This window comes from Micropterus dolomieu, linkage group LG21 (genome assembly GCF_021292245.1).
Source record: "Micropterus dolomieu isolate WLL.071019.BEF.003 ecotype Adirondacks linkage group LG21, ASM2129224v1, whole genome shotgun sequence".
NCBI classification, from domain to species: Eukaryota; Metazoa; Chordata; class Actinopteri; order Centrarchiformes; family Centrarchidae; genus Micropterus; species Micropterus dolomieu.
In genome coordinates this window covers 23,261,217-23,274,281 of record NC_060170.1, presented here as the reverse complement: position 1 = coordinate 23,274,281, position 13,065 = coordinate 23,261,217, and the positions used below count along the sequence as shown (strand labels likewise).

The window sequence follows — 13,065 nt, the reverse complement described above, 5'->3', positions numbered from 1 at the left end:
GTATTTAAAAAGTCTTAAATTTCGATTTCTGAAAATAAACGTTAAAAAAAAATTAAAGGGGCATTATGGAGTTTCCAGCGGCCACTAGCGGTGCGGTTCTAAGATTGCAACCAGGTGTGTGCTCGTAAGCGTGCTCGCTTGCTTGAACTCATGAGCGAGCATAACCCGAAACACAACCGATTTCATACAGAAATCCTGCAATAAACGCAGAAACACCAGCATGCCAGCTGTGGCTTTTCACTCAGATATGTTCAGGCTCTGTTACTTCATGATTCCCGTCTCAGAGGCAGATCAACACCGGCGCCGTACCTTTTTTTCAGTGCAGCGAGCCGCATATCGGCACAATCCTCCCGAAAAAAGGCAGTGACAGCGGCTGTAGACAGACAGAGCTGGGACCTCAGGTAAACTCCCACTGCAACGTTACAGTAATAGTTTTATCAGCTGCAGGTTGAACTAATCCACGCTCGTTACATTTACTGCATTTAGCCGACGTGCTACATCGTTAGCTCGCCTGCTGCTTTTCAGTAACTATCTTTACTATCTGTGTATCTTTCACCGGATGCTCAGCAATGTCACCACAGCTACATGTATTGGATGATAATGAAACGGTTAGTGAGCTGGACTGGATATTATAATGCGATTGTGTCTCACATAACAGTTAGACCGCAATAAGTAACTTTACTGTAACTAGTATTAGTGGATGGCTCTTCCTTTCTCTGTGTTGTGACAGTTTTGTTTCAGTGTGTTATATTATGTGGGTCACGTTAGTTACAGCAACTGAGAGGTGGAGAAGCTGTTTACCTGGTAAAACGATAATAAACCTAAAATGAACGTTACGAAGCAAACAGCGGCAGGTCCGAGCTACTGTAGCGTTAGCTGGCTGATTCACTATAGGCTAACGTTAGTAAACAAATCGCTCCACATTTACTTTTTACCGTTACATCCTTTCTTACAGGCTAAATCAACAGTGGTATACAGGAAAGTAACATGGGTAGCGTTAGTTGTTAAAGTAATATGGAAAGCGATATAACTTTGCACCGGATAACATAAGCAACTGCTCGGCGTTAGCCGGCGAGCTAACAGATTTTCTCTTTGTTTCTCCAGTTTTACTAATGCTCACTTTGTTCTTACTCGACATCATCTGAACCTGTTTGGTCTGATGGATTTCAGCACAAAACTTTATTGTTGTTTTGTATCCTTACGTGGAGCCTGTGTTTTGCTGTGAGACGGTTGTTTTATGGTGTTAGTGGACTGCATGTCGTTAGCTGCCGTGTTGTCGCTGTAGAATGAGAGAGGCTCGGGAGCGCGCACAGGGCTGAATCCGACCCGGAGACCCCACATTAAATGCAGAATAGTGGCTGATGCAAGCAACAGAGAAAACAGGCGTGTGCTTCATTTACAAGTGAGTTTTGAGCCCATCACTTACATATAGCCCGTTTAAATGTATTAGATTTCATTTACAAAGTATTAAATTGTTACTTTTCATAGGATTAAATAAATGCCATAACGTCATAAATAAATACTTTTTGTGTGTTACTTTACAAATTACTGCATTTGGTGTGACTTGGATTTTAAACAGCAGTACAGGTCACCTCAGACAGACTGCGACGACAGCACTGCTGGGCTGTGAAACCCATTATTTTCAATGGCTTGCGCCGCAAGCTGCGTCGAGCAAAGCGCAAGCACAGCACTGCGCACTGCTTGGCGACCTTGAGCGCATGCCATAGTCAAAGTTCATAATAGTTTTGCGCTGAACCCCGCAGCCAGCACAGTGAAAATCGCTTCCTATCTGAAAGGGCTATTACAGTTTACAGTTACAGTTTAGCTTTACGCACTGGGCTGTGGAGTGCTTGCGGTGCACGAGTTCTGGCAAAAATTAGTCAGTTGTTAGGAAAGAAAACAAAACATCCCTGAAGTGCTACTAACAAGCTAACGTTAGCTCGTCGCCTCAGAATGGGCAAGTGTCTGAAGTTCAGGAGGCCAGATGACACGGACAAGTTGGGGGACGAGGCTGAGGGCAGTGGCGCTGAGATTAGCTCAACAAGCAATCGCCGTGCGAATCAATCCCACTATGGCGAGCACTAATGAAACAGCGGAGCTTCAGGTTCCTGGTCAGTTAACGTTACATCAGCAATGCAGAGACAGTTGTGTATAAGACGAAGACCCTGACTGTTTCTCACTCTGCATTCTTTTCTGTACTCGTGTTCTTGTGGACTTGTGAAACGTCATCAGTTGCAGCCAAAGTATCGGTCCAATTCAAAAGTCCGCATCTAGCCCAAGCGGGAACCTTCCGGTCTACAATATGAAGCGAATGCGGAAGTCCCTGAAACCTGCATTCTATTGAAAATCCAGCAGGGGGCGACTCCTCTGGTTGCAAAAAGAAGTCCGGCTCCATTAGAAATAATGGGAAAATGACTGAATAATTACCCCAGTAAACACTTTCCTGATGAGTTTATGGTCTCAGTCGCTATTTTAGAGTTATTTTAAAATAGACCAAAAAGCAGAGTATGTTTCAGGGTTATCTATGATTGACAAGTTGTTACCATGGCGACCTGTCAATCAGGCTACAGCCGACTCGTACCCTCGGCACTGTGTAAATTTAACCAGCACCATTGAAAAAGCTTATTAGGAGTCGGCTGTTCACTTTCTCTGGTGAGTACATTTTGTTTTAAGGCTGTTCGCTAGACAAAGTTATCAGCCCTGTTAAAATGACAGTTAACGTGAGTTACAGTTGCACCTAGCTAAGCAAGCTAGCTAGCTCCACACATGGCCGTTAGCTCCGCCGTATCGTCACTTCCAGGCACTTCCTGGTTGCAAAAACTCGACATGGCGGCGACCTATCGGCCAAACTCGAGGCTTCAAAACGGCAGTCCACAAACCAACGGGTGACATCACGATGACTACGTTCATTTCTTATATACAGTCCATGATCTAGCCAAGTACAGTCAAATACCCGAATGTGTACTTGCTCCGCCCGTTTTACCGAGCCTGCATCGGTGGTGACTTGTGTGGACTTCGGATAGCCAGATATCCCCGAATGCATTTTGCCGCCAAAAAGCGGAAATGTCGGACGGGAAAACGAGTGATGGCGAGATGAAGCTTTATGAAGCACTGAAGCTTTCCATCCAATTGGTTCACTCATGGGCCGAAGCTTCACGGTGCTTCATTTGCTCTACTGTGCCATCAAGTGGACAATAAATGTAAAACAGGCAGAGTGATTATAACGGCAACATGGCTTTGGTGTGTGAAGCTTTGAATTGAATAAATTAATGAATGATGTTCGTGATGCCAATACATGACTGATTAGCTTTTTAATAAGGTGTCTGTCTCTGAGAGGGTTATGATAACTTGGTTTGTGACTTTAGATAATAGAGACAACATTTTATTCATCTTTATTTAAAAATAACACTTCCACAGTGCTTCAGGCGGTTTCTTTTTTGGAGATGATTTTACCTGCTTTAGAAAATTATTATTAGGCATGAAACGGTATGAAAATTTCATTTCATGATTATAGTGACCAAAATTATCACGGTTATCAGTATTATCACGGTATTGTAAAAATGTGCCAAAAAATATAAAAATGTACTGATACACACACTGAAACTATTTCAACAAGTTTTATATTGAAAACTACAAATACAATTGCCATTTTGTTTGCATAAAAAATAAACATATGAAAATCATCTAAGCGTGGATTATCAAGATTTTATATTATATAGGTAATACAGTGACCCCATGTACAATTACATGAAAACAAATAAGTCTTTAGAAGACAGTGATGAGCCCAAAAACTGACATAAATACAGAGGAGTCCATAGCGTTTCTAGATATGCTGGTTGGTTGACAAACCAAAGCTAAAAGTTAACACACCCTGCGTTCGCTATAAGGTTATTTTCTTCAATCACGTTTCCCTCAGCGCTCTCATAAAAACTAAAATACGACCGGACTTCAGAGTGACTGAAAAATCTCCGCAGCGTTGTCTTCCAATGTGTTGTCTTCCACCGTGTTGTCATTGACCCAAACAAACCCACGTTGAATTCTGCGCATGCGTGCCTGCTTCTGGGAGACGCTGGACAGTGTTTGCCGTGAGATTATAATAGCGCGGTTAACCGGTTACCATGGTAATTAAAATAAAATGTGTACAGTAATAATAACCATTGGGAATTTTACCATGGTTTACTTTAAACCGGTAATCGTTTCATCCCTACATATTAGGCTATATTACATTACCTTATCAAGCCAAGGTGTAACTAATTATTAATTATATTAATATTTTATATTTTTTATTTCACACCTTAAGAGTTCTTAGTGCACAAATATTGTATTCATTTCATAGGTGTCATTTACACTGGGGACGCTGGGAACATGTCTCCATCACTTTTTTTTAAATTTGTTAAATATGTTCTGAAAAATGGCTTGCATCAAGAAATGTTAAAAAAAAGAAATGAAAAAGCTCTGAGAAAAGTTTATTTGCACAATAAGAAAGCATGCAATGTGATGTAAATAAAGAAGAAACAAATGTGCGTTGTCCAAAAAAGTTATTTAAGCTAAAAAACGAGCTTCTGATTACTGCATTATATTCTGTTTGAATTGTCACCTGAATTTTATGTTTCACTTTATATAAATAAAGACAATTCTACCATAAACTACCATTGGTGCAGAAAATGTCTCCAGAATGCAGGAAATTAAGTGTTTAATGCTCCAAATGTTCTAGGGGAGGACACACAGACCCCCATTTATATATTTCAGTATTGAGTATTTCATCAAAATAGTATTAAAATATCTTTTGTTCTCGTGAACCCAATATAGTGAATCGTGCATGTGAGCTAAGTGTATCGTCTGAATCTGAACCCCTATATCCCCACCACCTTGATTCATTTTATGTTATCAAAGTACAAACACACCCCAAAAAGCTATAGTGTATTAAATATGAATGTATTATAATAAAATGTTTTATAAAATTCAGGTAACTTCGTAAACAATAATTTTCTCAAGCTTAAAATTCAAACCGATTTTCCATTATACGGCAGTGAAGTTGGCAATAAATTTCATCCTAGGTAGTATTAAAAAGTTCATAAAAAGTCTTCAATTTAAGTTTGAGAATCCTGGGGTACCTTGTCTTAAGTGCTACTATTATAGTATGTTCTAGCATTTAAGATTACCTTTAAAGTTACCCCAGTGTAGTAAATTGTGGCCATAGTGGCTGCTGTAGTCTCACTTTAAACCGATGATAATTGATTTTTGGCAGTGAAAAAAAGCTGTACACACAACACTGACATGTTAATTTTGAACTTGATATGGAAAACTTTAACAAACAATTGCCTTTTTAAAACAGATACGACATTAGCATTAATTCAGAGTCATGTTTTTGGCCACCATTCACTTTCTTTTAGCTCTGTTTTTGGTCTCTACCAGCTCCTGAGGGAAATATATGGTTCTTTAGGAGCTAAATGCTCCACTGTGTTCACCAGCTAGTCGCTGACTGAGCCAATCTGCAGTTTGGTGCTGGGCAAGTAGTGTGCAGTGGGATTTTTTAAAAGCTTTTTTTCACCGAAAATGACACTATAAGAAGTGAGAGTGAGCCAAAACAAAATAGCTGTTGGCCAGATAATCAAAACAATGAGCTGAAAGATGCTTAAAAAAAAAAACCCATACAGCTGGCAGGAACTGCAGAGTCTGCAGATAATGTGGGTTCTGCACTACAAGCGACCCCTTTCACATACAAGTATAATCCATTGGTAATATAAACGTATTGTTTATAGTTTTAAAGAAAAACAATTCACAGTGAAATTGTATCAAGGGGATTTTTCACAGACACAAAAATAAGCAGACAAAGAAGACATGGTAGAAAGAAAAATGGGTTGGACATACAGTAACCATGTATGAGAGACCAGGTTAAAAGTCTGTGTTGGAAGCTGGTTAACAATCCCAGCAGGACATCTTAGCTGAAAGCACAAAGAATGAATGAGATCAGAGAAAAATCTAAAACTGAGGTGCTGGGGCCAGAGAGCCAGAGCAGGATAGAAACATGCAGTCACCTCACATGGGAAAAAAAGCCAGCTGAAATAAGCGGCATGTAATTAGCCGGAGTTAGAGGTTGCTTTGTAAAAATTAAATAGTCCATTTCCCATTTCACCATGACATAATTGACTTTGGGAGGGATTTGTATTTGTTCAACTAAAATGACTCTATACGAAACTGGATCCAAAGAAGTCCTCAGAAATCCAGGTGTTCATTTACATGTTCATTTGCTGCTTCATGCCTGCATGTCAGCCGCCGGTTAAAAAGGTATACAGACAGAGGTGAACGCTCAAGCTAGATGGCGGATGCTGAATGTGGATTATAATAACACCTTGACCTCTGTCTAGCACAGCACACTCCACAACACTTCAGTTCCTTCACAGATTTTAATTCTACACCCACCTGACTCATTTCTAGCTTTCCCCTGCTCCTGCTTCTAACCCTTGACTCTTGCTACCACTCCTAATCCCTTTTTTGTTTCAAGGAAGAATCTCAACTACATTGTTCAATATTCATATTTCCATCATCATAATTCCTCTTCACTCAACTCTGACCTCAAAAAAAGCCGCCTTTCTTTTGCTTGGTGAATTATTAACCCATCTTCTGCGAGACCTTGCCAATCTATTAATCTAACTTGCCATTTACTGTCTTTTCTCTCCAGCTCTGTTAAAGGTTGGCTGCCTCTCCTCTCACTCTATCTGTCAGTCAGTCTTTGTGTGCAAATCCCACGTCTTTCTCCCCCAGACTGAATTATTCAATTTAGATGCCATTTGTTTCACAGTTGGCAATAGGGACTGTGTGCACTCTCCTCTATATAAACTGTGGTTCTAATCGACAACTGCACGCACCCTCTCGCCCATTCAGCTGATACAATTCTCTCGCAATGCAACCCCATTTCTATTTCACATTCATTTTCTGTCCTTTTCTCTAAATTAGAAACATATACGTGTGAAGAGGGTTTTAGGAGCTGTTGTCTCCGGGGACAACTCTCTGTTTCACACATGGAAATCAATTTGTCGAGACGAGTGTTTCACTAAAAAGTGCCATTAGGATTTCGCTATTTCAGGACGGGGAAGGGGTTGAGGTGTCTGCACCGACGACCTTACTCCTTTTAAATGGGTTCCTCCGGAGGAACCACACCTTGCTGACTACAAAAAAAGTTTTCTGGATGATGTACAGAAAGATGTAAATTCACATATTTATAAAAAACTTCACTGCTTTTTTAATAGAATATTAAAACAACAAAATAAAGTAGATCAGAGGGAATATTGTATGTGAAGGCCTAGAAGATTTACAAATTATCATTATTAAACATAAACACAAACTCAGTAAAGTAAAACTTATTATTTTGTTTTCTTATCAGATATACATGTTAATAAATATATACAATCCCACATCAGCCATGCAAAAAAAAAATAGACTAAAGTAAATAGAAAAAATTACCGCCAATCAAGGGCACTTAAAGTCCATCACAGCTCTTTATAGTTCAAAACAGGAATTCAAAAGAGAAAATTGGCCATGTAGGAACACCCAGTCTTCACCTGATCATTATGCATACAATTCAACAATCATCTACAACAATCATTCCTACATTTAGACATAGCCGTTTTTAATTTCTTTTGAAGACGAACAGTTTTGCATCGTATGGAATAATAACCCAATTGTAAAGAAATTTAAACTTTCATGTCACAGATTTTGCAGAAATAATCTCCCAAATTCTCCGGTTTATGCCTTATAAAGAAAAATGTGTCGACACTTCTGTTCAAATTTAGATGCCTGTGCTGATGCCTGAGAGCTAAAATGGTCAACAGTTGACCTAATGCACCAGTAATACTTCAAAGATTCTCTCCTCCAAAGCTATATTTAAAATGTGAATCGCTGATAGTGGCTCTTTCTGGTGCCAGTAAAGCACTCTACTACCTTAGCTCTGACAAACATGTATCCCTCTAATCTAATCTCTGATGCCATGGTTCCCAACTGCTCTCGTAACACCTCTGCTCCAACTGCAAATGGAGGCAATGCGTTGCCCGGGCAACAAACTTCTCTCCTGGCTTCTGTCATGCAAATCCCTCTGAAGAAAGGGCAAAAAGTTAAGGAAGCCGATCCAGCCACTTTGCAGAGTGGTATGACAGAGACAGGATTTAGTGAAGGTGGAGAGGCTCGTCTCTCAATAGAGCTGTAGGGTTGTCTCACTCTCATTTTCATTCTCTCGTCTACAATGTTCCCGTGTCCTGGAAAAGGTGGTCAATATGGCGTGGAAATATTACAGTCCAAATCGCTTATTGGCTCACACAGAGACATGAATCCAAAAGCTACTTTTGTCAGGTACATTCTAAATTTTCCAAAAGCAAAATGCATTGTTCTTTCTTTTCTTTTTCTTTTAAATTACAGGAGGTAATAACATTCAAAGCCAAAATAGTACAGAGAGGAAAAGGGAATGACTAGTCTGTCAAATTAAATCTACGAGAGCCTCTGTGTACCCAGAGACCCTCACAGGGGCATTTTCTCCTCGGTGGCCTTAGAGCACCCTTCCTCCTAATGGAAGGGAAGCAGAACAGATGGGACACAAATTGCACTTTCATACACCTCAAGGTTCAAGGCAATTTCCCCTCTGCGCCTGTGAAGTTCTCGGATTGCCTCTCCATCCTTTGAGCCTTTCACTCTTCAAAGGGGTTTGGGTTTGTTCAGTGTCCTGACTCATATACACACACACACTAAAACATAGTCTAACGCCAGCATGTACGGGCGTGCACACACACACACACACACACACACACACACACACACACAGTATTCTAAAATCAGTTTTCTCATTGGTCACCCTATATGTTTTGATCATCATATAATCATTTTAATGATGACACCGATACCATCAAAGACATTTCCTAAATAAATAGAAAAATTGCTGATGGTATAAAAGAATCCCTTGTTTGAGTGCACTCTGACATCTTCCATAATGTAGCTCTTTACATATGGCAGGGATTTGTAATGGCTCCACTATTGTAGGGCATATTACATTATTGTCATGTTAGGTCTCTGTTTCCCAATCTCACTAACCGTGAGAGCAAAAAAGAATTTATTTATCTCATCCCGAGTAGATTTCCTCTTTCATTTGATGTTGGGTGTACAGAGTGCCGTTGAATGGCCCAGGTGCTAGCAGAGCTGCTGAGGAGGTAATAAAAGACTTCCAGCAGTATTGTTTACTGCTCCATTAACAAACAAACATTAGGGCCCATTTGACTAAATACTGCTGACAGAGAATATGGTGATCAATCACCATGGCAACCATCCCCATTAATTAATATTGTGCTAGGAGATTTAGGAATGCTTGGATGATGAAGATGGAGTGTGCACAGATTTTTTTTTGTCGCGGGGGCGGGGGGGGATTTCGTGGGCGGAGTTTCCACTGCACCATCTTTCATTTCTGGCCTTTGTCCGACGCCGGCAGACGTAGCCTTGCTCTGCATACCAACCAAGGGGTTAACTGTGTCCCCAAAGCAATTACAGCCAATTGTAGAGCTAGTTAGCAATTAGTGGATTAAATGTAATGAGTCTGCCGTTGCCATGGCGACGGACTTTTTCAATGATACTTGTCAAATTGAAGAGCCCTTTAAAAATAAAAAAAAAAGCAGTGGTTTTAACAGATGGAGGAAGATAAGTCCGGTCCATTTAGTGCGATCAGCACTTTAGTTTGTTATTGAATGTAATTAGTTGTTTTCATGTGAACCTTGAAAAAAAGCAACAAAAAAACAAACATTGTAATTAACCTACAGAATCAATGTAACCAGTAAAGAAGGCACCTCATCTGTGGATAAGAGCACCTCATGTGGGCGGTTTGAAAGCAACCACAGACTCATTTTCAAGGTCCACTACAGTTTTATTGTCTTTTATTGAGCTTCTTTGTAACATTTTTTCAATCAGGCACATTTTAATGTACATACGCTAAGACTAAAACAGAGGCAGGTTTGTTTTTTGAACAAGTTGTATGCGCTAAGCTTGTATGTTGTTCACTCAGCTGTCAACCACAGTTATTAGACTGTTCAGTCATATGCATATTGCACATATACAGTACCATCTGTGCTTTTGTCCCTTCAGGTCCAGAGCTGACATATTACAGTGAGAAGACTCTTATTGAGTAGTATAATGGATTCCAAACTACAGCATTTCATATCCCGTGTAATTTGATCGCTATTTAGTGTGGATATCTGATGCCCATTCCTCTCCCTTTATGAAACCGTCTGTGCAAACGGGGCCAGAATCCAAAAATGATTTATGACAGATTCATGAAGAGAGGCCAAGGGGAGAGAAACAGATTAGGTAGAAATCTGGAGAGATAAAGATGAGACGTCTGTCTGCTGCTGAGGGCAGCGAGACAAGCCCTGTCTGTATCAAGCTCAGGGAAATGTGCTCAGGGCCCTGACAGACAGCATCGAACCATCTCAGAGCTGACACAGACATCATCTTTCTTTTCTTTTCCTAGGGCAAGGGGAGAACTGTGACATTGCCAATTACAGAGTACTTAGGTGGCCATCTTGTACATTATTTAGTTGTTTCGAATGTATACAATCCTGATGAAGACTCTTGGAGACGTTTCTTCTCAATATTCTCATCATGTCTTCAAACAGTTAATGACACAAGAGAACGGTATATTATGCCCAGAAGTGTTTGCAGAGAGGTCTGATCCTGTCAGCCAAACACACGAGGAGTGGACAACATGATTTATCCCGTGTGCTCCGTGGCTCTAGTCAGCTGTTAACGTTGTGGCAGCGACTGGAATCAACAGCAGCAACTCAGAATGTTCAGATAGCATACAGATATCACTGTTACAGCCACTGATTGGCATTCAAAAACCTTTATCATTCAGGGGTTGTCATATAACCATCACAGCACGGTGTTGAACAGACTTCGACATTCGATCACACTGAAAGTGAAAGTGTTTTCTCACCGTGTAAACCGGCCTTTGTGCTGACAAATCAACAGCAAAACTGGGCTGATTCAGCCCATTTCTCCAGTTTTCAACTCCCAACTCCTTTTCATTTCTCCCCTCCTCTCAGGTGTGATGACTGTCAGCCATAATGCCGGTCAGCGTGAGCCTGGCTGCAGTTGAGCAGAGTGCTGGAAGGCCTGTGCGATTACCCCTGCCCCCCTGCTGCGAGCACTGCAGCAGTGGAGGGACTGAGAGGGAGAGTGGTGAGCTTTTAATACCATGCACAATAGGGCACCTCAACCCCAGACAGGCACCATATTTACACTGAGCTAAGGCTCTCCCTGAGCCTTATGACAGAGCAGGCGGAATGATCACCCCTCGCCTTGCAGCCAGAGATCCATAATTCATGAGAAGAGGTGGATGGGGTGCAAACAGGGCATGCTTACAGAGGGGGGGGGGGTGGATTCGGGGGGCCCCTGAGGAGTGTGTCCTGAGCCCTGTGCGTCTAAGTAATTAAATGGGATTAGGTATGCGCTGAACCCATTTTCAGAGAGATTGGCTGGCAATGCCATTATTATTGGAAAGGATCAGAGGGGCTTATAGGCATTGGGGAGAAAGGTAACTGAAGACAGAGGTTTGAGGAGATTTATTAAAAGAAAAAAAACTACTCTCAAATGTGGGTGGCAGGTTGGAGACTATCATCTTTTACGTCCCTTTTCCCACTTAAAGGGACAAAGAGGGGAGGGAGACTTGCTCCTTTGGTTGAACTTCCTGTGTAGGTGTGGAGGGAGACACCAGGGCTAACTATGTCCACAGACTTTGCACCTCTGCTCTGCCTAAAACATCCGTTTCTAATTTGTGTGACAATGCCAGTGCGGATGGCACCTGATTTGCAAGAGGGTGCCCGGAGCAAAACCCATTTGAATAAGCACACATCCGAGTTATCAGGGATCAGGAGAAAGAGCTCTGAGGCAGACAGGGCCCTACCTCTTTCCTCAGTAGCTCAACACCTCGACACACTCAGCTAACAATGTGTCTCTGTGTGCACCTGGACAGTAATCCTAACAATGCAGTTTACAAAAAGGTCCATACACAATCATGTATTGTAAGCCAAACATCTCATTCCTAATCTGAATGGATGGTAAATCCCAGCTAGTGTGCCCTACTGAGGGATGATTTCCTCTTGCCAGAAGAGCTGAAGCAACTTCTTGTTTGTGCCTCTTTTTCCCTTACAGAGAGAACCTTTTGGCGACAGCAACCCTGAGAGAGATGCAGAAAGCACGTCCCCTGGGGAGAAAAGCTGCCTCAGGCTTCAGAAAGCCTATTTACAACAAGCTGTGCTTGTTACTTTCATCAAAATAGAGCACTGAGCTTTTCTCTTGCCTTGTTTTTTTGTGCTTTTGGCAGGAGGTTGTTATTGTAAAGCACTGACTCCATTGTGCTCAGCGGTGCGGTGAAAGTCTAGCTGTCCACGGCCACAGAGAAGACAAGAGAGGACAGACGGTTGGACGTAAGACGCACCTTTTTTCCCTGAGACTCCGGCCTGTTTTATAGACTTTGAAGGAGTGTCTTTGGGAGGAGTAGAGAAACTTGCTATATCACCAAATTTTGCCAACCTTTGATCCTCAACTGTCCTCCATCAAGTTCAATTAGATGATTGTTGGTCTCTGGCGGGCACATTTGTCATAATCTATCGAGTATGGCGCATTCCAGATGTTGAAGGAGAGGACAGAAAATCAATAAACTGGATTGGGCTGCCAGGCCCTGAGGGAGGTCTCCTTACCCCGGCTTGCGTAGCTCAGGCTCAACTCTCCTACATCAAGTCTCTCTTTTTTCTGCTGTTTGGGCCATCAAATTGAATTTCATCAAAAGACCTCAACAAAAAAGGGAAGATATATAGCATGAGGCTTTTGTATTCCACAGACTTTCCATTTGCCCTCCAGACAAATATGCAATCACGTATAGTTAATGTTCAGGAAGGGCTGCTGTTTGCTTTTGATTTTATAAAAAGCAAACACCATCTGAGTTATCACTCCAGTAGTCTTTAGTCACCAGTAGAGGATAGACCCTCACTTTTGTTTATCGTCAAACACAGATACACATTGTGTGGTATGGGT

General features: G+C 41.4%; 1 protein-coding gene and 1 long non-coding RNA gene across 3 annotated transcripts in view; one reads left to right on the top strand and one right to left on the bottom strand.

Moving 5' to 3' along the window:
• The window catches only part of fam222a (family with sequence similarity 222 member A), a 77,606-nt gene that overhangs the window by 61,153 nt on the left and 3,388 nt on the right, over nt 1-13,065 (bottom strand). The window lies entirely within an intron of this gene.
• On the top strand, nt 338-12,764 carry LOC123959761. Of its 2 annotated transcripts, none has more exons than XR_006822387.1 (3): nt 338-401; nt 11,076-11,211; nt 12,184-12,764. It is a non-coding gene; the product is annotated as an uncharacterized LOC123959761 (long non-coding RNA). The 2 variants fall into 2 exon arrangements; XR_006822386.1 differs by lacking the exon at nt 338-401 and adding an exon at nt 9,663-9,885.